Below are 22,627 nucleotides of genomic sequence, written 5' to 3'. Positions count from 1 at the left end.
TTGAATTTTTTTAAAGAAGAAATTGCATATAAAAACCTAAAGAACTGCAGATGTTGTAAGTCAGGAACAAAAACAAATTTGCTGGAAAAGCTCAGCAGGTATGGTAGCTTCTGTGAAGGAAAACAAACAGAGTTAACGTTTCAGGTCCTCAGAATCTGAGGAAGGGTCACAAAGTGTTAACTCAGTTTTTTCCTTCAGAGTTGCTGCCAGACCTGCTGAGCTTTTCCAGCAATTTTGTTTTTGTTAAGAAACATGCTGTCTGATGGGCTAAATTACTTCATCTGACACAATAGTAGGCAACCAGATGTTTTTTTATAGATGGGCAAATGTGCTGCACATCTTGAGTTTATAGTTAAAAAATATACAACTCACTGCTGAGAAGGACAATCAAATACAAAACAAAAAAAAAGTACATTTTTCACCCATTTTTTGAGTAACATGTTTAAGGATTGCTGGTTAGCCTGTTCAAAGCGGACCTAAAGCCTAGCACAAATGGGGAAGGAACACTCCATTCAATCTGTCCAGGTGTAGTAAACGGGATAATATAATTTTAACTTTCATTTTTGGACAGCCTCCAATTGGAAACAGTCAGGCAAGCTACTCGCTTACTCATTTATGGACCCATCTGAAAATTTGGCTCATGCAGGTTTGAACCATCCACCAATTTTCACATTTTTTGACAGACAGTCAATAGGTTTTCTTTTTAATGACTGGAAATTGCCATAATAGCATCCTGCCACCAGCACTCTCAGTTACAACATATCGTAGACAAAACGGTTTCTTTATTTAATTTACGGTGCGCATTTTTTCTTGGTGAACAAATGCATATCAGCCATATTAGTTCACTGTCAATGACATGAATTAAACCATTGGAACTAAAAATGAGATTTATCACCTAAACGTGGACTGTCATTTATCACTGCAAAGTTGTCTGAAATGCTTTAAAGCTTGTCAGTCATGAAGCAGCTTTCAGGATTTGAACATTATTATCTAACATTAACATTTCCGTGGTGTAGATTAGTATGAATTTATTAACAATTCAGATTTCATTTATTGATTTATATGCTTAAAGTATCTCTTGAGCATTTGCCAAGATCAGTTAAAATTCAATTTAGTCATTTCTTCTTCGGTGTAACTTCAGAATGAAGTCAAGGTAATTTATATCACAAAAAAAAACAGAAGTAGCTGGGAAAGCTCAGAAGGTCTGGCAGCATCTGTGAGGAAAAATCAGAGTTAATGTTTTGGGTCAGTTTTGAGGAAGAGTCATCAGACCCAAAACATTAACTCTGATTTTTCTTCACTGATGCTGCTAGAGCCTTTCCTGCAACTTCTGTTTTTGTTCCTGACTTACAGCATCTGCTGTTTTTTTGGCTACAATTTATCTCAAAACTCGTTATTATAACAGTGTTGAGACAAAGAGTGTATCCAAGTGCAAAGATTTCTTTACACCTCAAATCAAGTTATTTAAAAGCCTAATAAATTTGAACTCAGATTTTCCTTTTCACGATGATCACCACAAATGTTATGCCAGTGCAGAACTTGAACTCTGCCAAGTTTATTGTCACTGTATTATTGAATTGTGATTCTGAATGGTTTATTGTAGTAACATAACATCAAGGTTTAAGGGAATTAAAAAGGAAATGCTGCTGGTCCAATCCTGGTAGTGTGGAATTCACTTGTTGGCATTATCGTGAGCTCACTCACAAAGCGATACTGCACTATTTGAGTAGAAATGGTGACCAATTGGTGTTAGCCCAAGGGAGTTTTTGTGTGAGGAGTCAGATTTCATTTTGTTTCCCACACACAGAACTCAGGAAAACATTTCAGAAAGAGAAGGCATTAAAAACTTATCTTGTTACCAATCTAAAGAGCACAATTTTTTTTTAATGAATAAGATCAAATGGTTGACACTTTTATTGAGCTGGAATAGGAGAAATGTTTTTGGCATTGTAGGAACTTATCAATGAATGAAGTTTGTTTTTTTTAATGCATTCTAATTTTTGTTGCGGTGTTCATTATTTTTATAGAATCTACAGTGTGTGAATGAGCATTGAAATGTAATATGCTGACATCGGGTGGTGTTGTATGGAAGGGGATTCTTAACATCCTTTGAAATTTCTATTCCAAGGTTTCCATTATGCAGGCTATGGCTCATGACATCTCTGATGTATGGTGAACAGTGAGTTTCATTGGCCTGCCACAATATCAAAAAAATTGAAAAGAATTGATAATGTTTATCTCTGCAATGGAGCAGATCAGGTCACAGGGTACAGGCTTGTTGCTCAAAACAGTCTGCACCCTTAAAAAATTCTGGTGAAATTCAGAATATCCAAAAATAGGGTCAAAATTTCCATAATCAAGATCAGCCAACAATGGTTGAAGGGTCCCAAGACATCCCAAATCAGCAAAAGTCTGGGTATGCTCCCATTGCACTCATTAACAAATGGAATTGTCCATCTAAGAGCCTTTGGAGATTTGTCATTCAAACTGTGTTTCTTTTCTCGCCGGTAATCAAGGGAGCCACGATTTTTGCTATAATAAGTAATATTAATTATCATAAGTAATATGAGCAAATAGATGTAGGGAACATATTGACACATGAAATTAAGAACTTTGAATTTAATCTGAGAAACTTAGCACTTTGGGTAAAAGTAAAAGAAAGCCTGAGGCTTGTTATGCTTACATTATTTGCTACATGTCATCGGGCACTAAGAAAGGTTGGTGAGCTGGAGAGAAACATTTGACAGACAAAACTCTGACCATATACTGTAGACCTCTGCATTGCACCTACATCAATATCTTACACAAGATAATTCAATGCCAAAGTTTGATGATCACAACCACTACCATCTAGCAGGACACTGATCTAGAAGCCCTGATCCTATGAATGAATAAAGGTTCTTTAGTTCTGAAGAAGAGTTATACTGGACTCAACATTTTAAACCCGCTTTACTTTCCACAAATGCTGCCAGACCTACTGAGGTCCTCCAGCATTTCAGAGTTTATTTCAGATTTTCCAGCATCTACTGTATTTAACATCTATACCTATGTGATCCCTGGGGCTTATCATAAACAGCTAACACAAAATCATATTTTTTTTTATTCTACTCCTCACCAGATCATACATGTGTTTGCTGAACTATATTGGCTCTCAGTTCCTTCAAATTAAAATTGTGACTCTCAAATTCAAATTCATTCATGTCTTGCACTTTATTGGACTAAATATTCAGTCAAGGGTCAGAAGCTAGAAATAGGAACTAATTCCAGGTCTAGATCCCATAAGATATGTGCAATGATTTTTTTTCCTGTTGCTATGGGAATTTTTACTGCAGATGCCAGAAAATTGATGAATATTGTGAGATTAAAGGAACAGTTTTGAATTACTGCTGTATTTATCTGTTCCTAAATTCTATTTATATTCAATACTGGCAAGCAATAAGGATTGTGTTCATTGCCATGTTTTCAATAACCCTGTTAAAATAATTGCAAAAGCAAACTTGATGCAGAGAATCAAATGTTTAGCTAGGTGACTGGAAATGTAATTGTATTGCCCTAATGAGGCATTGATGGAGGCTCATGGAGAACTTACAAACAGTTAAATGGTTCTGTCCAGTCAAAGCTCAGAACGAAGATTGGGGAGTTAGTAGCAACTAAGTGTTTGATTCTGTGTTCAACAATGTCTTGCGGGGCTTGTGGGCTCTGAAGAGGCTATTTGCCTCTGGTAATTCAATGTAGCTGTAAGCAACAGTGATCGAAACTCACAAGCAGTATTGCTTCCTTGCAGCCAAACAAGATTAGATCTCAGGGGAAAATAAAAGACAGTGAAAGCATTGGCGTAGTGAAGCTGACTGTGAAAAGCTGGAGTTCTGCCTGTGAATGAATCTTTAGATTAGATTCCCTACAGTGTGGAAACTGGCCCTTCGGCCCAACAAGTCCACACTGCCCCTTGATATATCCCACCCAGGCCCATACCCCTATAACCCACACACCCCTGAATACTACGGGCAATTTAGCATGGCTAATCCACCTAACCTGCGCATCTTTGGACTGTGGGAGGAAACCAGAGCACCCGGAGGAAACCCATGCAGACACAAGGAGAATGTGCAAATTCCACACAGGCAGTTGCCCAAGGGTGGATTTGAACCCAGGTCCCTGGTGCTGTGAGGCAGCAGTGTTAACCACTGAGCCACCGTGCCGCCCCAAATCTTGCAGTATGGTTTCCATGATTTCAGGGAAGCTTAGTCCTAGGAGGGTGAATAATCAGAACATGATCAGTTATTGAGTCAGTCAATGGCAGAATGTCTTTTGAAATACTATCAAAGCAAAATAATCAAAAGTGAAGTACCATAATTCTTTGAACAAAAACAGAAGTTGCTGGAAAAGCTCAGCAGGTCTGGCAGCATCTGTGAAGATAAAATCAGAGTTAACATTTTGGGTCCAGTGACCCTTCCTCAGAACTCTGAGATTTTTTCCTTCACAGATGTGCCTGACCTGCTGAGCTTTTCCAGCAACTTCTGTTTTTGTTCTTGATTTACAGCATCTGTAATTCTTCCATTTTTTTATGGACTATAATTCATTAGTGAGTTTAAATAGAATTTAGTTACCCAAAGTATCAATAATACCCAGGTGGTGGATGAATTGTTGAGAAATAATGAGATCTGTCTTAGTTGCATCTAGTGTTTGATGTATTCTGTGGGATAGTTACCCTTTGTTTTTCTGTTACCCACATTTGCCTTATGTTAATTTTAGAACGTTAGAATATAAGTGATTTCTATATCAGCGCAGTTTAAACCATTTCATCAATAATCTTTGGTTGTGATTTTTTTTATAGTTGCATTTGTATGAAACTGACTATTCTTTGTTTTCTGAGGAAGAATGATACTGTCCAAAACCTATATAAATAGGCATGTCTTCAACCTAGTTATGACCAGTAGAGGAAGGTGGTTAGAAAGGAATTTGATCTTTGGTCATAATACATGCTTTAGATTTGTGCATTGGGTTTTTTAAATCTTCAACAAACAAGAAGTCAAGGACTGGTTTGCTGTAACATCAGCAATGGTGGATGGATTCCCAATGCTGCAGAGTTAATGGGAAAATCTCAATCCTTCATTGATCAGCAGGCCTTGGCTGACTTGGGGACTGCAGGTCTATAGGTGAAAACTGTGAGGGTAAGTTTAGTTTCTATATTCTTTCAGGGCATGTGGGATTCACTGGAATTGCCAGTATTTGCAGATATGATACATTATCCTTGTGTAGATGGCAGTAAACTGCTTTCATGACCCATGGCAGTATATGATCCATTTTTATGTTTGGACCTGGGCTATGTTTGATGTTGAAGGGACAAACCTCCAAGGGTCAGTCAGAAGCAAGATCTATTATGGGTTGGGAGAAGGGGCCCTCATTCAAATCTGGTATTTCTACTCTGAATTGGAATGGAGCCTAATTACATCTCTTAATTGAAAATAATCTATCTGTTTCTGCATATGATCTGACCCTGGGCTGCCCTCAAAATTGCACAGAATCAGGTTTCTGACAGTAAATGAGCATGGTGGTCAGTAGAACCAACCATTTTTGCCAGTGTTCCATTGATCAGAAGCCCAAACTGATTTAAAAATTCAGCCCTCTATTTTAGAAAACTGTTCCAAGTCTATGATCCTCCAGGAGACCGGTTGTCATTTAACTATTGAAAATTTCCCCAACATTGTAGCTGGGCCTGTCCACTTCATCTATGCTTCTGCTGCTTAAAACAGCTCCTACCAGGAGATCTGCTGTCATTATATGTCACTCTCATCTTTTGCACCATCCTGACATATCCACTTTAGCTCATCTGCAACTGCTCTTAACATCCATCATCCAATGTTCTTAGTGATAATGGGAACTGCAGATGCTGGAGAATCCATCTCAGGCAATCAGCTTGTAACTGATGTCCATTTCAAGCCCACCGACTCCCACAGCTACCTAGAATACACCTCCTCCCACCCACCCTCCTGCAAAAATTCCATCCTCCATTCCCAGTTCCTCCACCTCCGCCGCATCTGCTCCCACGATGAGGCATTCCACTCCCTCACATCCCAGATGTCCAAGTTCTTCAAGGACCACAACTTTCCCCCCACAGCGGTCGGGAACGCCCTTGACCGCGTCTCCCGCATTTCCCGCAACACATCGCTCACACCCCTCCCTCACCACAACCGCCCAAAGAGGATCCCCCTCGTTCTCACACACCACCCCACCAACTCCGGATACAACGCATCATCCTCCGACACTTCCGCCATCTACAATCCGACCCCACCACCCAAGACATTTTTCCATCCCCACCCTTGTCTGCATTCAGGAGAGACCACTCTCTCTGTGACTCCCTTGTTCGCTCCACACTGCCCTCCAACCCCACCACATCCGGCGCCTTCTCTTGCAACCGCAGGAAATGCTACACTTGCCCCCACACCTCCTCCCTCACCCCTATCCCAGGCCCCAAGATGACTTTCCATATTAAGCAGAGGTTCACCTGCACATCTGCCAATGTGGTATTCTGTATCCATTGTACCCGGTGTGGCTTCTTCTACATTGGGGAAACCAAGCGGAGGCTTGGGGACCGCTTTGCAGAACACCGCTGCTCGGATCGCAATAAACAACTGCACCTCCCAGTCGCAAACCATTTCCACTCCCCCTCCCATTCTTTAGATGACATGTCCATCATTGTCCTCCTGCAGTGCCACAATGATGCCACCCGAAGGTTGCAGGAACAACAACTCGTATTCCACTTGGGAATCCTGCATCCCAATGGTATCAATGTGGACTTCACCAGCTTTAAAATCTCCCCTTCCCCCACTGCATCCCAAAACCAGGCAGGTTCGTCCCGTCCCCCCACTGCACCACACAACCAGCCCAGCTCTTCCCCTCCACCCACTGCATCCCAAAACCAGTCCAGCCTGTCTCTGCCTCCCTAACCTGTTCTTTCTCTCACCCATCCCTTCCTCCCACCCCAAGCCACGCCTCCATCTTCTACCTACAAACCTCATCCCACCTCCTTGACCTGTCCGTCTTCCCTGGACTGACCTATCCTCTCCCTACCTCCCCACCTATCCTCTCCTCTCCACCTACCTTCTTTTCTCTCCATCTTCGGTCCGCCTCCCCCTCTCTCCCTATTTATTCCAGAATTTCACCCCATCCCCCTCTCTGATGAAGGGTCGAGGCCCGAAACGTCAGCTTTTGTGCTCCTGAGATGCTGCTGGGCCTGCTGTGTTTATCCAGCCTCACATTTTATTATCTAATGTTCTTAGATTGTTTCCTCCTTCTGCAACTCTCTACTTCACCATCTTGAGTAGAGCTCTGAGGCTTGGCTGCTCCTGATCTCCTATATACTTATATATTACATATAAATAACATATTTATTAAAATACATATGGCGTATTTGTCCTGGGAAGAAATGACAAGAGATGTTTTGAAATTTAGTGAATATTCCCAAGGGAAAGCAGAAACCCTTCATACTGGTTTTCCTGGAGATATGAACAGCTCTTTCTAGTTTACCAGGAGAATGACTAAAGCAGGTGAAAAAAGAATCAACTCAGTTATATGGAAATTGATCCAACTCAATCAGAAGCCACTTAAATTCGGTTCTACATAAGAGGGACTGTGATCAACCATTTAAGACAGAAGCCCTTAGGAAGAATTCTGAGATATATCCTCTGAGAAAGGATTCTGAGCACAAGTGAGCATGGGATGAAAGCATTCAACTGCTGCTCTTGCAATCCCCAAGAGCCCAAGTGTCACAAACACATGACAACAAAGGAACAAGTAATCTGCCTCTTCCTAATCCTGCTGACTTGCTCAGACCAATTATTTGACAATGGAAGCAATTACAGCTGCTACTTTACATTTGCAAATCCTTCACTTCAGAAAGAGATATCTCAAGCAATCTAGATCTGCAACCATCACAGAGATGGATCTAATTTTTATCTTTGTATGTAACTTTACTGCTTCCTTACTTTAAATATTTGGATCTGTACTTCGGTGAAATGAAGTTATTGCTTTTATGTAATAACTTTCAGCAATAATTGTGTAACAAGCCAACCCTTTGCCTTATTGAAAGTATTACATTGTGCTGTTAGCTATTTTTAAATTGAGACACATAATCTAAAAAGTGTATAAAACTGAGCTATACAAGTTCACAGTTCAGAACCAATCTGATTTGCCATGGTGAATCTTTCTATAGGTACACACACATGCATTATATTGTAGAACTGTGTATTAAACGCAAATATTGCTGTAAAATATGTTTCATGATGCCATCTTCTTAAGATTGCTTTCCATATTGGTTTAATAAAAGCATAATTGAAATATCAGAGAAAAGATCTTGATATGAGTAAGTCTAATGTCCGCATGGTGATATCACTGAAAACAGGTAGTAATCTTTTTGAAACCTCAGACATTTTATTGATTTCAGCTGAAAGAAATATTGTTAAATATCATGTGTAAAAAGTGCAAAACCCAGTTGCCAATACTAATGATCAGTTAGATTACATTATTGAAAATGTTAACAAGTGAATTGGCTGAGCTGTTCAAAGAATGAGCGGAATTACGGTTATTGAAGGAATTATTGCAACTGGCAGCTGCCTCGATGAAGGGATCAAGACAAACTTGTAAATGTTTTTAATGACATTTATAATTATAATGTTTACAATGACTGACATTATTCATACTGTCATTGCTATCTATTCCATTCTCATACATATTGAGAAGCATCTTGTAGGGGCCAAAATGATGTGGACTGTGGCAAGAAATCTGAGAGAAGGCAGGTGAGTCCATTCTCGATGAAATGAGTGACTCGTTGCATTTTAAAACAGAGTTCCTGGCATTGAGTCAATATTCTCACTATGCAGCAGTGAGATGCCCATTAACAAGGATAATAGCTTGTTGTCGACCTCATTAACTGAAAATCTTGCCTCTTGCAGCTTCCTATCCTTCCAGCTGTTGTGAGGAATCTTGACATTGACAATTTCCAACATGAAAGTCAGAGCAGGAACCATGTGACTTCAGCTTTCTACAGTTTCCTTTTGGAAACCAGGCAATAACATCTCAGGACACATTAATCTTAACCCTAACTCTCATCCATGGACACTGGCACCCAACGCCTCCCAGCCTCTCAGGATCCTTGTGGCATCTCTTGGATCCATTTAGAGATTGCTTTTCACAGAATCATAGAATCATAGAACCCCTACAGTGTAGAAACAGGCCCTTCAGCCTAACAAGTCCACACTAACCCTCAGAGCATCCCACCCAGACCCATCCCCACTAATCTACACATCCCAGAACACTATAGACAATTTAGCATGGCTAATCCACCTAGCCTGCACACTTTTCAGCTGTGGGAGGAAACCAGAACAGCCGGAGAAAACCTATACTGACACGGGGACAGTGTACAAACTCCACACAGACAGTCACCAAATGGTGGAATCAAACCCAGTCCTTGGTGCTATGAGACAGCAGTGCTAACCATTGAGCAAAAAACTGCCTTCAGAGTGGACAGAATCAGCCATTGCAAAGCTGCTGCATGGACATTTTGATTACTAGGACAGGAGTCCAGCTCACAGCTTAGATTAGGCTGCATTTCAGGGCTTGTCACTTGCTGTCTTAGTGTTCTCTTAAATTGTGCCGATCTGGATGCTCACAGTATCTCTGCCTTATCTTTCATTGTAGCATACTCACACAGTTGGGCAGCTGGTCATCAGTCCTGAGACAAGAAAACGTACGTCCTTCTGTACGGCACCATGTTATTTCAATTTCATTCCTCCAACAATTACCTGCAACTTATGCAGAAAACACTCTGCCTGTACTGCAAGCAAACAATATTGTTCCAAAAGGAAGTGGTGTTCAGTGAAGTCCACAGAGACAGACTGTCTGTCAAAGGATCTCAGCACAATAGGTCAAAGGCAGCCTCTGAGACCAGTCCAAGGACTTGACATTGGTCAGGTTGTGGCTATCCGGATCAAAGGATCCATACCTCCGCAGTTTTCAGGGAATGGGTTATGGTCATCTCTGTGTTTCTGTAGCATCTAGTCCAGAGATTAGCATGATCACAATTGAGGAAATGTAGAGGCACCTATCAAGGGTCATGCAGACAGTTTAAAGAGAGTCTGAGGAGGTGTGAAGCCTACAAAGTTGACAGGGAGTACAGTAGCAAAGAGGAAGTGAATGTTCATGGATGTAATGGCTTATAAAGGCAGAGCCTGGAAAGTACTTTCAGAGCAGCAGTCACTGCCACCTTCCAGCATCCTGAAAAATGTGCATAGAAAATAGCTATGACTCACAACCAGTGTGGCCAGGGTAAGTCCCTTTATCTATGAGACAGGGAGCTGCAAACTCAGCAAAGTGAATATTTTGAGAGATGATGATGCTACACACAGATACATTCACTTGAAAGGACAAACACTAGTAGGATCATAATCAGTGGTGAACTTTATCCATTGTCCCAATGAGTGTTATACAACTCTCAGCACCAAACATTGCTGAGAATTTCATGCATATTTGGTCACCGAGGCCAGTGATGCTATACCAATGAGTCCTTTGGGCAAGTGATGCAAAGTTTCCGCAGTCCCTTTTGAAATGTAATATTCACCATGTCGACACATGGTGTAGCAGCTTCTCTGGTGAAACATTGTTCCATGGCACAACATGCATCTGTTGTCTTCCCTGAGAGAGCAACAGTACCTGTTGAGGCTACATAAAGATATAAGAAAACGCATTGCTGTTCTGTTTCAGCATTTTATGTTATCATAAAGTTTTAACAAACATGATCCTTTACCTACAGTGAAATGTCACCTGTGCCACTGACAGGGTTGAATCAGTTTCAGTTAAGGATTAAATTTATAGTACATTGCAAATGTAAATGTAAATCACAGACATGCTATTGTAAATTAAAAGTATAGAAACTGTGCTATCAACAGGATAGAGCTGGCCTTTTGTGAACTTTCAATAAAAACTGTGGGAAACAGCAGACACCGAGACAAAGAGGTGTGGGAACATTAAAGGAATGTTGTATTTTTTTTAACAAATAATGGATTTATCTGTAAACCCATCAAAGTATGTTTACACTTCATGATTGTAGTTGGTCCTTTGCGTGCATATTTGATAAACCAGCACTGCCCTGTTTCCTGAAGTCCTCTGATTAATTTGTGAAGTTGACACCAATGTGCCCTCAAAGGTTTTAGCCTTCCCTTTCCCTCCCACCACCTTTAAGTAAAGTCTCAGGTTCCACACCTGAGGTGAAGGCAGCCTTCTCTACTCCTTTCTGTTGGTTTTGGAGTTTTGCCCAGGCTACCCCCGGACTGTTTGTGTCCAAGGGCACAAGCATGTTGAGCGCGTCCTCGCCAAAGTTAAACCCACCTGCCTGGCTTGAACTTCTATGCATGTGAGAATTACAGACTGGCTGGCGGCTGAAGACCCTGCCACTTCTGAAGTGGCCTGAGAGATGATAGCCTTGTGTATGGTCCTGCCTCTGGCTGAGTGCCTCCTGGCAGTGTCCTGCATCTCTTATTGCCTTGTTAGAGCTGGGGAACAATACCCAGAACAATGGAATGCAATTTGTGTGCATATCAGTCTGAGACTGCATAACCTAGCTCTCCTTAGCAGCTGCCAACCTGTCCATGAAGGTATCCAGATTATTGAATGTCTGAGGCAGCAAGGTTCCCTTGGTCCAGCTGCCCTTCTGCAGGCTGTGTGCTATAAGGGCCATTTCAGAATTCATACGACACCAGGTTGCAGTCCAACAGGTTTATTTGAAATCACAAGCTTTCAGAATGATGCTCCTTCTTCAGGTCACCTGATAAAAGAGCAGAGCTCCGAAGGCTTATGATTTCAGATAAACCTGTTAGAATATAGCCTGGTGTCATGAGACTTCCGAACTTGTCCAGCCCAGTCCAAAACTGAATCTCCACATCATGAGGACCATTGTCTTTCACCTACTTGACTGGAATTCCTGTTCCTTCTGAGCATACACAATAAATCCCTAATTGCCCACTCCACAACATCATCTCCTGCCTGAAACTAAGAGGATGGCTGGACTTAGACAGTCCTCCAAATGCTGGTGAACTGTTTGTTTTTTTCTCTCAGTTAGTGGCAGAGATTGACAGTAATGCGCACACCAGCTTGTTCTCCCGCCTTTAATTTAGCTGAGGTTCCCACCAAGTTGTCAAGACCTGGGGATGCAGGAGTCAACCTTGATGATGTTTCCTCTGAGGCTACAGTAGTCTTCCTCAGAAGTGCTGAGAACCTTTCTTGTGGGGCAGCCCTGTGAACGACTGACACTGCAGGCATTATTCTTGTTTTTGAGAGACAAAAGAGAGGTGTTATTGCCAAGGCTTATAGGTTGTATGAAGAGAATGACAGTGGGAGTGGGCTTACTGTATGAGTTGCACTGGGATGAAAAGCTATATGTATTTATTTGGCATATCATGGATGCCTCATCATCGCTGCAGGAGTGATTGCAGTCTTCTGCCAGGGCTAGGATTCTCTCTTCATGAGAAGATGTGGACCCTGATTTCAAGCACCAAAGTTTTGGCCCTTTCAGCCTAATTACTTGGAATGAAGGGAAGAGAGGGAATGAGTGGGGTGAAAGTGAGTGTCATAGCTGTTAGTACTGATGTAGGTGTGTAAAGTGTTGAGGTACCCTGAGTGAATGGGTAGGCAGCACATAGGTCATATAAGATTAGTAGGGTGGGATACTTGGATGTGCAGGAAGGAAGATATAACAAGAGTGATAGAGCATTAGCCTTGTTGGGAGATAGGTTTACTAGCTGAGCTGAATGAGGACGAGGTAGCAGGAAGATGAGTGTCACAGAGCTGAGAACCCTGGTGGAGCCGAGAAGGTCATTGACCTTTTTGAGGCACTGCAGCATGCTCCTCCAAAGAGTGGAGGCTACACTGAACCAAGATGACAACTTCAGACCAGGCTGCCAGGGTCTGGTGTTGTGGCGTCTTCTGCCAGTCTTGGGGGATGAGGACATCCTACTTCTGCAACACATTGTCCATGAGAACCTCCAGGCAACCTTCCATATAAAAGCCACCAACTTATTCCTGCCTGCCATGCCTGAGGCAAGTCTTATTCGTTGTGCTGGGAAACATTGGATTGTTATTGCTCATCGAAGTGCACAATCATAATTTAAATACGGTGTGGGTACTAAAGAATGCCAGTAGATTCCAGAATATCCAGTGAGTAGCAAGTTTTCTGAGCCATGATGAGTTGGTAGAATTGGTCCGTTACTGGATGAAAGGGGCACATGGGGTTGTGCGATAAGTCGTTAATAAAGTGAGTTTGGGATGATATCGCAAAACATCTGACCAAGCCTTATTGAGAGAAATGCTCTGTTAAACTCTACAAGATTGACACTTAACCACACTACAGTAATATTCAGTTCTAAATGTTTATTAAGATGATAACTCATCGTATTTACTAATCTGCAACTCATTTTCTAATGACACGCAATTCTTCAATAACATATTTTTGTGGATTGCCACCTTGTTGTGGAAGAAGTCCGAGTATTGCATTGATCATGGGAGTAATGGTATCAGGAGTTTTCAATTCTTGGCAGGGCCACTCGTGATGATGAGATCACAAGGGAGGAAAATCAGGCATAGCACAAAAATAAACAAGTTCTTAATAGCGATTCAATGAAGGAGACTGGTATGATTTCAATGGCTGCAATGGCAGATTATAGCTGCATCAGGAGGGAGGTCTCTAATTATTGAGGCTTCTTTGCCAATGAAACTGCCAAGGTCTATGTGCCTGCCAATGTGTGACTGCATTCCCACATTAAAAGATGGTTTTACCGCAGCTTTCTTTACGACTGAGCAAGACCTCTTCAATATCCATTCTGCACATCCCACATGGGATGAGAGCTTAGAAAAAATACCTTAAAAATAGTCTTCTCCCTTGCCAATCTGGCTGGAAAATTGTATCGCCTACCTGTAGTCTATAAAGCAAAGTCAAACTCAATATCAGAACTTGGAATGCATAAACCCTCATTGACAATGAGCAAAACAATCTGCAACTTGCCATGAAACAGTAGACAACAGTCATAGGTTCCTGTGCTCCAACTGTTGATGCCACAGATGAATCCAAAGAAGACACTTACTCCACCCTGGACACCATAGTTAATACATTGGTTATGCCACCCCTTAAGTATTGTGTGCAGTTTTGGTCTCCTAATCTGAGGATGGACATTCATGTGTTTGACAGAGCCCAGCGAAGGTTCACCAGACTGATTCTGAGATTGCAGGACAAACATATGAGCAACGACTGTATCAAATGAACTAGAATTTAGAAGAACGATGAGGGATCTCATAGAAACATGCAAAATCTAATGGGTCTGGACAAGTTCAATTTTGGAAGAATATTCCTGATGTTGGGGAAGCCCAGAGCTAGGGGTCACAGCCTAAGAATAAAGTGTAGGCCATTCAGGGCTGACATGAGGAAGAATTTCTGCACTCAGGGAGTTGTGAACACGTGGATTTCTCTCCCACAGGAATCTGTTAGGGCCAGTTAATTAGATATATTCAACAAGGAGCTAGATATGGCCCTTGTACCTAGAGGTATCAAGGGGAATGAGGAGAAAGTGGGAATGGGACACTGAGATTGCATGATCAGCCATGACTCCATTGAATAGTGGTGCAGGCCCAAAGGGCCGAATGGCCTATGACAGCATCTATTTTCTATGTTTCTATCCCCTAAGGAAGATAAAATTATTATTCTTGGGGAATTCAATAACAATGTTGAAAAGAATGACCATCTCTGGAAAGGAGCCATCATAAAGGAAACAGTTAGGAATTGCAAGACCAGTGAGATTTCCCGGCTCACCAATATACAGATCATCACCTGATCATCACCAGCATACTGTTCCACCAAAAAGATAAACTCAAGATTTCTTACTGGCATCTATGATCAATGTACTGCCGCACAACCGACTACATCATTATTCAATCCCAAGAGCAAAAGGGTGTCCTGATTACAAAAGCCAATGCAGGTGACCACTGGCTCATCCACTTTGCAATGTCCATCAAATACCATCAGAAGCAGGTAAAGAAGAAGAATCACTTCAGAAAACAGCTCAACTTTGAGTAGCTTTAAGAGCCAAACAGGCTCACAAACTTCTAGTATTATCTTTACCGAAATCTACAAGGAGTTAATTTTAATGGTGTGGAGGAAATCTGGGGAGAACTGAAGACAGCCATCATTTCACACCACAAAGAAAGTGTCAGCCACAACACCAGGTCACACCAAGACTGTTTTGATGAGAATGGTCGCGTTGAAACCTTGTCAAGAAGAAAAGAAAAGCACTCTATGCTTGACAAAACAAAATCTCCAGCAACGCAAGGAGGAAAACTCATCAAGCCGCAAAAGCAGAATTGCAAAGGAGAAAGAGGAAAATCAAGAACCAATGCTAATCAATACTTGAGAAAGCTAAGGAGCTGCAATTCCTTGTTGACAAGCATGACAGAGGTTTATTTAGTGCCACCACAGCAATGTGCATATCCAAAACCTTTTGATGCAGTGTAAGGATGGCACCCTTTGGAGACACAGAGAAAACATTAGCCTCCAATGGAGAGGATACTCCAAAGAAATCAGTGACAATCATCAACAAGGATGTCTTTGAGGAAATGCCCCAACTCCCCATCGAAGATTATCTTGTGCTCCCACCTAGCATGACAGAAGTTGAAGCCTCCACTAGAAGCATGAAGAATGGAAAAGCTGCAGCTCTGGGTGGGATTCTAGCAGAGATTTTCAAACTGGAGGAGCAGAGCTGGAACAAAGAAAAAATCCCTGCCATGTCACAGATGCTGCTGTCACTACTGTTTTCAAAAAGAGAAGACAACATAGACTGTGAGAATTACCAAGGAAACCCTCACATCTCCATCACCAGGACGGTCATCTCCCGAGACTTCTATCAGCATCTCCTCTGAGTCTTGGGGAAAATTCTTCCAGAAAGCTGGTGAAGCTTCTGACCAAATTATGGAACATGGCTAACACTAAAAACAAAATGCCAAGAACAACACCAACCGCTCCACATGGTTTTTGACTCAGTCAGTCAGGAAGTGCTGTGGAAGATCCCATCAAAGGCTGTCATTCCAATGAAATTCATCAACATCCTTCACCTCCTCTACTGCAAGATATTGGCAATGATCCTGAACAATGGTAATATGAAAGAATACTTTGAGGTCAAAATCATTGGTCAAGCAGGGATGTGTCATTGTCCTCACCCTTTTCTCCATCCTCATCACCACCATTCTTCATCTGGTCAAGAACAAGCTTCCTAGTGGTGCTGACATTGTGTCTGGGTTGGATAGAAAATGCTTCAACCTCAACCAGTTGAAATTCAAGAGGAAAACAATATTGATCTCACTTGTGGACCTTGTGTATGCAGGTGACAATCTCAAAAAGACTAAAATCCTTTACCAATCCATCTTGAGTCAAATTCCAGCCCATTCTTCCATTAAGATCAATGCAGAAATCCTCCCAAATGTGGAACATTTCTCTGCCCTGGGAGGGGGCCTCTGAGCTAAGATTGATATCATTATGGAGATAAAACATTGCATCCAATCAGCAAGTGATGCCTTCGGGTATCTAAAGGTGAGAGTCTTTGAATACTGTGAAATCGTGCTGATACCAAGATCTTTGCGTATAAAGCAGTCATCTTTTGATTCTTCCATGTGGTTCCAAAACTTGAACTATGTATAAGTGCTACTTCAAGGCCCTTGAAAAATACTATCAATGTTGTTTGAGATGGATTCTACATCAGCTGGAGGGACTTTGCTGTCCTTAGAGCAGACCATAGCACCATCACTGAGTTGTGATCATGCAAAACAAACTCCACTGTATCATCCTTGTGCTTAAGATGCCTGAGGTCTGACTACCAAAGCATCCTTCTTTGTCAGCTGAAGTGAGGCACTCGAATGAGAGGACGATAAAAGCAGTGTTTCAAAAATTTCCTGATGGCTTCCTTCTAGAAAAGCAACAAAGATATCAAAGCTGGGGAGATCCTCATTCAGAAGAAACTGACTTGGAGGAAACTCTTCTATTAAGGGGCCCAATTCTTCGAGGTCACCCAGTAGCAGGATAAAATACAGAAAATGAACTGGAGAAAAGAATGCCAGTATTCTCAGGGCCAAAGATCAAATTCCAACTTCCAGAAATATCTGCCAAATGTGTGGTCACAGATGCAGCTCTAGACCGGGCCCCTCTGCCATGCAATGACTCACAGAACCCATGACCAGTGCACAATCATTCTCATTAGCAAATGATTGCTGATGGCGACAAATTCAATCACAAAACATTTCAATTAAGGTAAGTTTAATTGCATGGTCACTGTTTTCTGTCATGTTATTTCACATTATTCATTTATCCCATGAACAAATAAATGAAGGTAAAACTGAGCAAACTAGAAATAAAGCATTTGTGTAATTGATATAAAAAATCTATGTTAAGAGTGTGATGATAAAGATTGGCTTTCTGCAAATAGAAACTTAAAGTATTTTTATCCAGGAGGCAGTCTTTGAATTAGCAGTGACCTATGACCAACATGACAGCTTTGAATCCTGGACAGACGATTCATATAACCATCAAACCAGAAGCACAACATAAACCTTTATCTTCTTCCTCCAGAGCATGTTGCTGTTCCGCTAATAGTTGTTTATTGCTTCTAGCTACAGTTTATTCTGTTTTGTGCTTTATAAAAAGCAAACAAACATGCCATTTTGATCACAACCTTCAATTCAGTTGCTATAGTCAATTATCAAGCATTAATTAAGTCAACATTGTTCTGTCCATTAATGTTATAATTTTGAGCTTGTACTTCTTCAAAGATAGGGAGAATGCAATGGTTGAGGCCATACTCTTCAATTGTGTATGCGTACCTGGGGAAACAGCCATGGAGGTAAGTCAAGAAAGGAGCAGTTTATCTTCCTTTTTACTTACAGCTAAGTTGTACCTACATGCAAAAATCATCTTCTCTGCTTGCAGTCATCATTATAAACAAATAAAACAATTAACTGCAACATAATTACAGCAGTGAATATCAGAGTTAGGAGGATAAACAGGATAGTGGTCTGGACATTGTGTACTCCCACTGTGAGTTTTTGAAGGGAGGACATACATAATGCGGAAGATGGGTGGTTACCACATATAACAGAGCACCCATCATGAGTTGAGCTTTTCAAAAGGTCAATAGATCCATCATGACCTTGGTTAGCATGGGCAGCCCATTAATTTTGTTTTTCAAATGACTGGAAGGAAGAGGGGTACTAATTTTGGAAGTTGAACTTTGTCCATTGCAAGGCTCCCTTGAGAAGATAGTGCCTCCATCTCCTTTTTTACTTGTCACTACTCCAAAACTCATATTCTGACACCTTGGCCCCTTCCTAACCCCTTAGATACTCACCCTATTTAATACATTCTTTACTTACTATGCTCAAGGAGCTGTGATTGTCTTGCTCATGGACTTCCTTTCAGACCAGAAATACCCACCAATAAGCTCTGGCACTGCCAAGGCTACTGGACATTCTGACTAATCTGACTGTTACCAGATCTAGAAGGTGTTAACTCCTTCCAACCGAGGGCAGAATGTTCTACTTTCAACTTGTTGGTACCACTCTCAGTACACTTCTGCTGGAAGATGGACTTTACTTCACTTGTTGATTTCTACTTCCTCTGACCTCAATCTTTAACCTAGTGTCTTTTTTATTACTGGACATGAATTTAGTCAACCTGATCTAATTTTGGATAATATTAAATCTGCCAGACAGCATAAATATTTTCACATATGCAGGATGTGCAAACATTAAAGTCAAAGTTTGACTTTATGTGGTATCATTAATATTCTCAGGAAGCCCCAAAGAGCTTTCCAGTCAGTGAATTGTTTTTTGAACGAAACTCACTTTAGTTGACTAAACAAGCATGAAATCAAAATCCAATGGAAACATAAATTACAAGTTAATCTATATCATGTTCACAAGTCAATAATACAGATCTTTTTCTTAAAATGAAACAAAATGCACCTGTTGATGCATTTTAAAATGGTCTCATGTTCAACTTAGGATGGCTACTATTAACCACAAAATATTCAATTTGGCTAGGGACATGAAATTTCCAGAAGCTACCCCATGACTCTTATGCAAATTCATGCCCATAATTGCAGAGACACAGCAAGTACACAAATTCAGTGAGGGCATAGACCTTCTGTTTCCAAACCTGAGCTGACAGCAGAAGTCATCAAACCCTCTTTTGCCTGTTTTGGTGCGAGTACCTCTACAGTTATCACCATTGACACACAATGGTTTTGACCAGATATTGTAAATATCTTGATAGGTTGAAAAAGACTCATCTAGGAACTCTGCCTGTGTGTTATTATTATTAATGATATATTTTTGAATCCTTCATCTCAGTATGCTATTAAATTCCATACAGAAAATAGCAAACACCTCCAGGCTCAAATAGCCAGGAGGCAGTGAGTGAGATAATAATTTTTATTCTGTCTGCAAGAGTTTCCAGAATGAGAGCCTTGACCACTACTGGAACTGTAGCAGGCCTGGGACCGTGAGCAATGCTGGATGCCCAGAGGACAGGTGAGTGAAAAGGACTTGTCAGGTTCAGCCTGATAGGTTGCATTGAGGAAATCAGGATGTTATCTTTTTCAAAAAACAATTCTCTCATGGGCACTATTGACTTAGCCTATCTCTTGGTGTCCTTGAGAAGGTGGTGGTGAGCTGCTTTCTCGAATTGCTGGAGCACAGGAGGGGGGTTTTCAGGATGGATAATACTTGATGCCAGTAGGCACAGGGACCCTAACCATTAGGACTCACACCGTCTTTGGGATAAATACTAGTGACAGTGGGATGATGTACTCAAGTGACATTCAATTTGTTACTTAAAGGCCGCAATGGAATTAGAGGGAGGAAGACCAATCTTAGTTTTTCTCGCCTTTTGACTATTGTAGGGGGAATTATGATTGGTGTTGCAGGGTAACATGAGTTGGGGAGAGTTAGGAAGGTGACAGTCTCCACAAGCAGTGCTATTTTGCTCCAGTAAAGAAATCTACTAGCTCCCAGCCTGCTAGGAGGGCAGAATTTAGTTCTACTCATGAAGTTCTTGATTCTAGAAACAGTCGTTTGCCAATTCTCTCAGGACTGGTTGGAAATTGAGGACTTGCGACCACTCAGCCTTTCGTGGTTTGGTTGGCACATTTATTCATGAGTGATCTCTTTTGTGAGGTGCCAGTCCCGCAACTCATCCCTCACACTCCGCCCCAGCAATAACCACCAAAAGAGAATCTCCCTAGTCCTCACATACCACCCTAACAACCTCCGGATACAACGCATCATCCTCCGACACTTCCGCCATCTACACTCGGACCCCACCGCTAAACACATTTTTCCATCCCACCCCTGTCTTCCTTCCAGAGGGACCATTCTCTCCACAACTCCCTTGTCTGCTCCACACTCCCGTCCAACCCCACCACACCTGGCACTTTCCCCTGCAGCCGCAGGAAGTGCTACACTTGCCCCCACACCTCCTCCCATACCCACATCCCAGGCCCGAAGATGACTTTCCACATCAAGCAGATGTTCACCTGCACATCCGCCAATGTGATATACTGCATCCGTTGTACCCGTTGTGGCTTCCTCTACATTGGAGAAACCATGCGGAGGCTTAGGGATCGCTTTGCAGGACACCTCCGCTCGGTTCGCAATAAACAACTACACCTCCCAGTCGTGAACCATTTCAACTCCCCCTCCCACTGCTTGGGTGACATGCCCATCCTGGGCCTCCTGCAGTGCCATAATGATGCCACCTGTAGGTTGCAAGAACAGCAACTCATATTCCGCTGGGGAACCCTGCAGCCCAATGGTATCAATGTGGATTTCACCAGCTTCAAAATCTCCCCTCCCTTCACTGCATCCCAAAACCAGCCCAGCTCGTCCCTGCTTCCCTAACCTGTTCTTCCTCTCACCTATTCCCTCCTCCCACCTCAAGCCGCACCTTCATTTCCTACCTACTAACCTCATCCCGCCCCCTTGACCTGTCCGTCTTCCCCAGACTGACCAATCCTCTCCCTACCTCCCCACCCATTCTCTCCTCTCCACCTATCTTCTCCTCTATCCATCTTCGGTCCACCTCCCCCTCTCTCCCTATTTATTCCAGAATCCTCTCCCCATCCCCCTTTTCTGATGAAGGGTCTAGGCCCAAAACATCAGCTTTTGTTCTCCTAAGATGCTGCTTCGCCTACTGTGTTCATTCAGCTCCACACTTTGTTATCTCTTATGCTGGTACTGTTGGTTGTTTTTGAATTTTGTCAGTTAGATGTTTGAAATTGACTACAATTGTATCTGTTGTTGAAGCTGCCCAATGCAAATGTTTCTAAAAATGATTGAAAGGATGTGATGGGTTTACTTTTTGCTTGGAAGGTAGAGGCAGGAGGCAATGCTGACCCAGAACATGATGAGAGAAGGCAAACTAATTGTCTTCGAAATGGCTTGCTGCTTTACCAGCAGTTAGGACTGTGGTAGATGGTGGCACTTTTAAGTAGCCAATTAAGGTCCTCTTCCTGCTACTGATGGAAATCTACCAGTGGTGGATGGCCAGCCCACCACATGTGGAGACTGGAGAACTCTAAGAACCACTGAGTAGCTTTGAATGACCCATAATGCTCTCCTTGGCCATGGAGGAGCCCCCATTTGACTTCTCTTACCTTGGGTCTGTTTCTTCCAGGTGCTGCCCCAAAAGTGGCCACATGGCAAGGCTGGACGTTCAAATCATGTTTGGCTCATTGTGTTAAATGGAAGCTGAACTCCTTGGATACCACCCTTGGGTGACTGCCTGTGTGGAGTTTGTACATTCTTCCTGTGTCTGCTTGGGTTTCCTCCAGGTGCGCAGATTTCCTCCCACAGTTCAAAGATGTGCAAGCTGGTGGATTGGCCATGTGAAATTGCCAGTAATGTTCAGGGATGTGTAAGTCAAGTGGATTACGTGGGATGGATCTGGGTTGAATGCTCTGATAGTTGGTGTGGACATGTTGGACCAAAGGGCCTGTTTCCACGCTGTAGGGATTTCTATGAAATGACTTACGAAACTCCCGGTGACACTGCTAAGACTGCTAGTTCTGGTTGCTCAAATTGGTTGGCAGCGCTTGAGGGTGGGCCGCTGCCCGTAACATGGGCAGGAGCCCTTTTGGCAATGGAGTACTGTAGTTGCTTAGCACAGATAAACTGAAAACCGCATAAAATTCTAGCTGTGATCTGGGATTTGAATCAAATTATTTTAAAGATTGAAAATTTAATGGCAGTTTGCCCAGCATCTTTCAATGTACAATCCCACTGGGTACAGCTCCCTGGTGCCCAAACATATGCCTATAATTGGTTCTTTTATGAGCACTAAACATTTTCAGTTGCACTCAGTCCCTAATTTCTTCTGTTTCATGTCCTTGTAAAACTGATAGAAAAAAAGCTGAATAGCCAGTTCTTTTACACCTGCCAAACATGCAGTGCCTTGTGCAAATTGAGATCAAGACTAATCTCAGCAGGTTTAGATGTGAATGACATAAATGAGGCAAAAATGGAGCTCCTTTCACTCTCCTGTAGGAGTTCA

The sequence above is a fragment of the Stegostoma tigrinum genome, chromosome 6, assembly GCF_030684315.1.
Source record: "Stegostoma tigrinum isolate sSteTig4 chromosome 6, sSteTig4.hap1, whole genome shotgun sequence".
NCBI classification, from domain to species: domain Eukaryota; kingdom Metazoa; phylum Chordata; class Chondrichthyes; order Orectolobiformes; family Stegostomatidae; genus Stegostoma; species Stegostoma tigrinum.
This window is presented reverse-complemented; position numbering follows the sequence as displayed.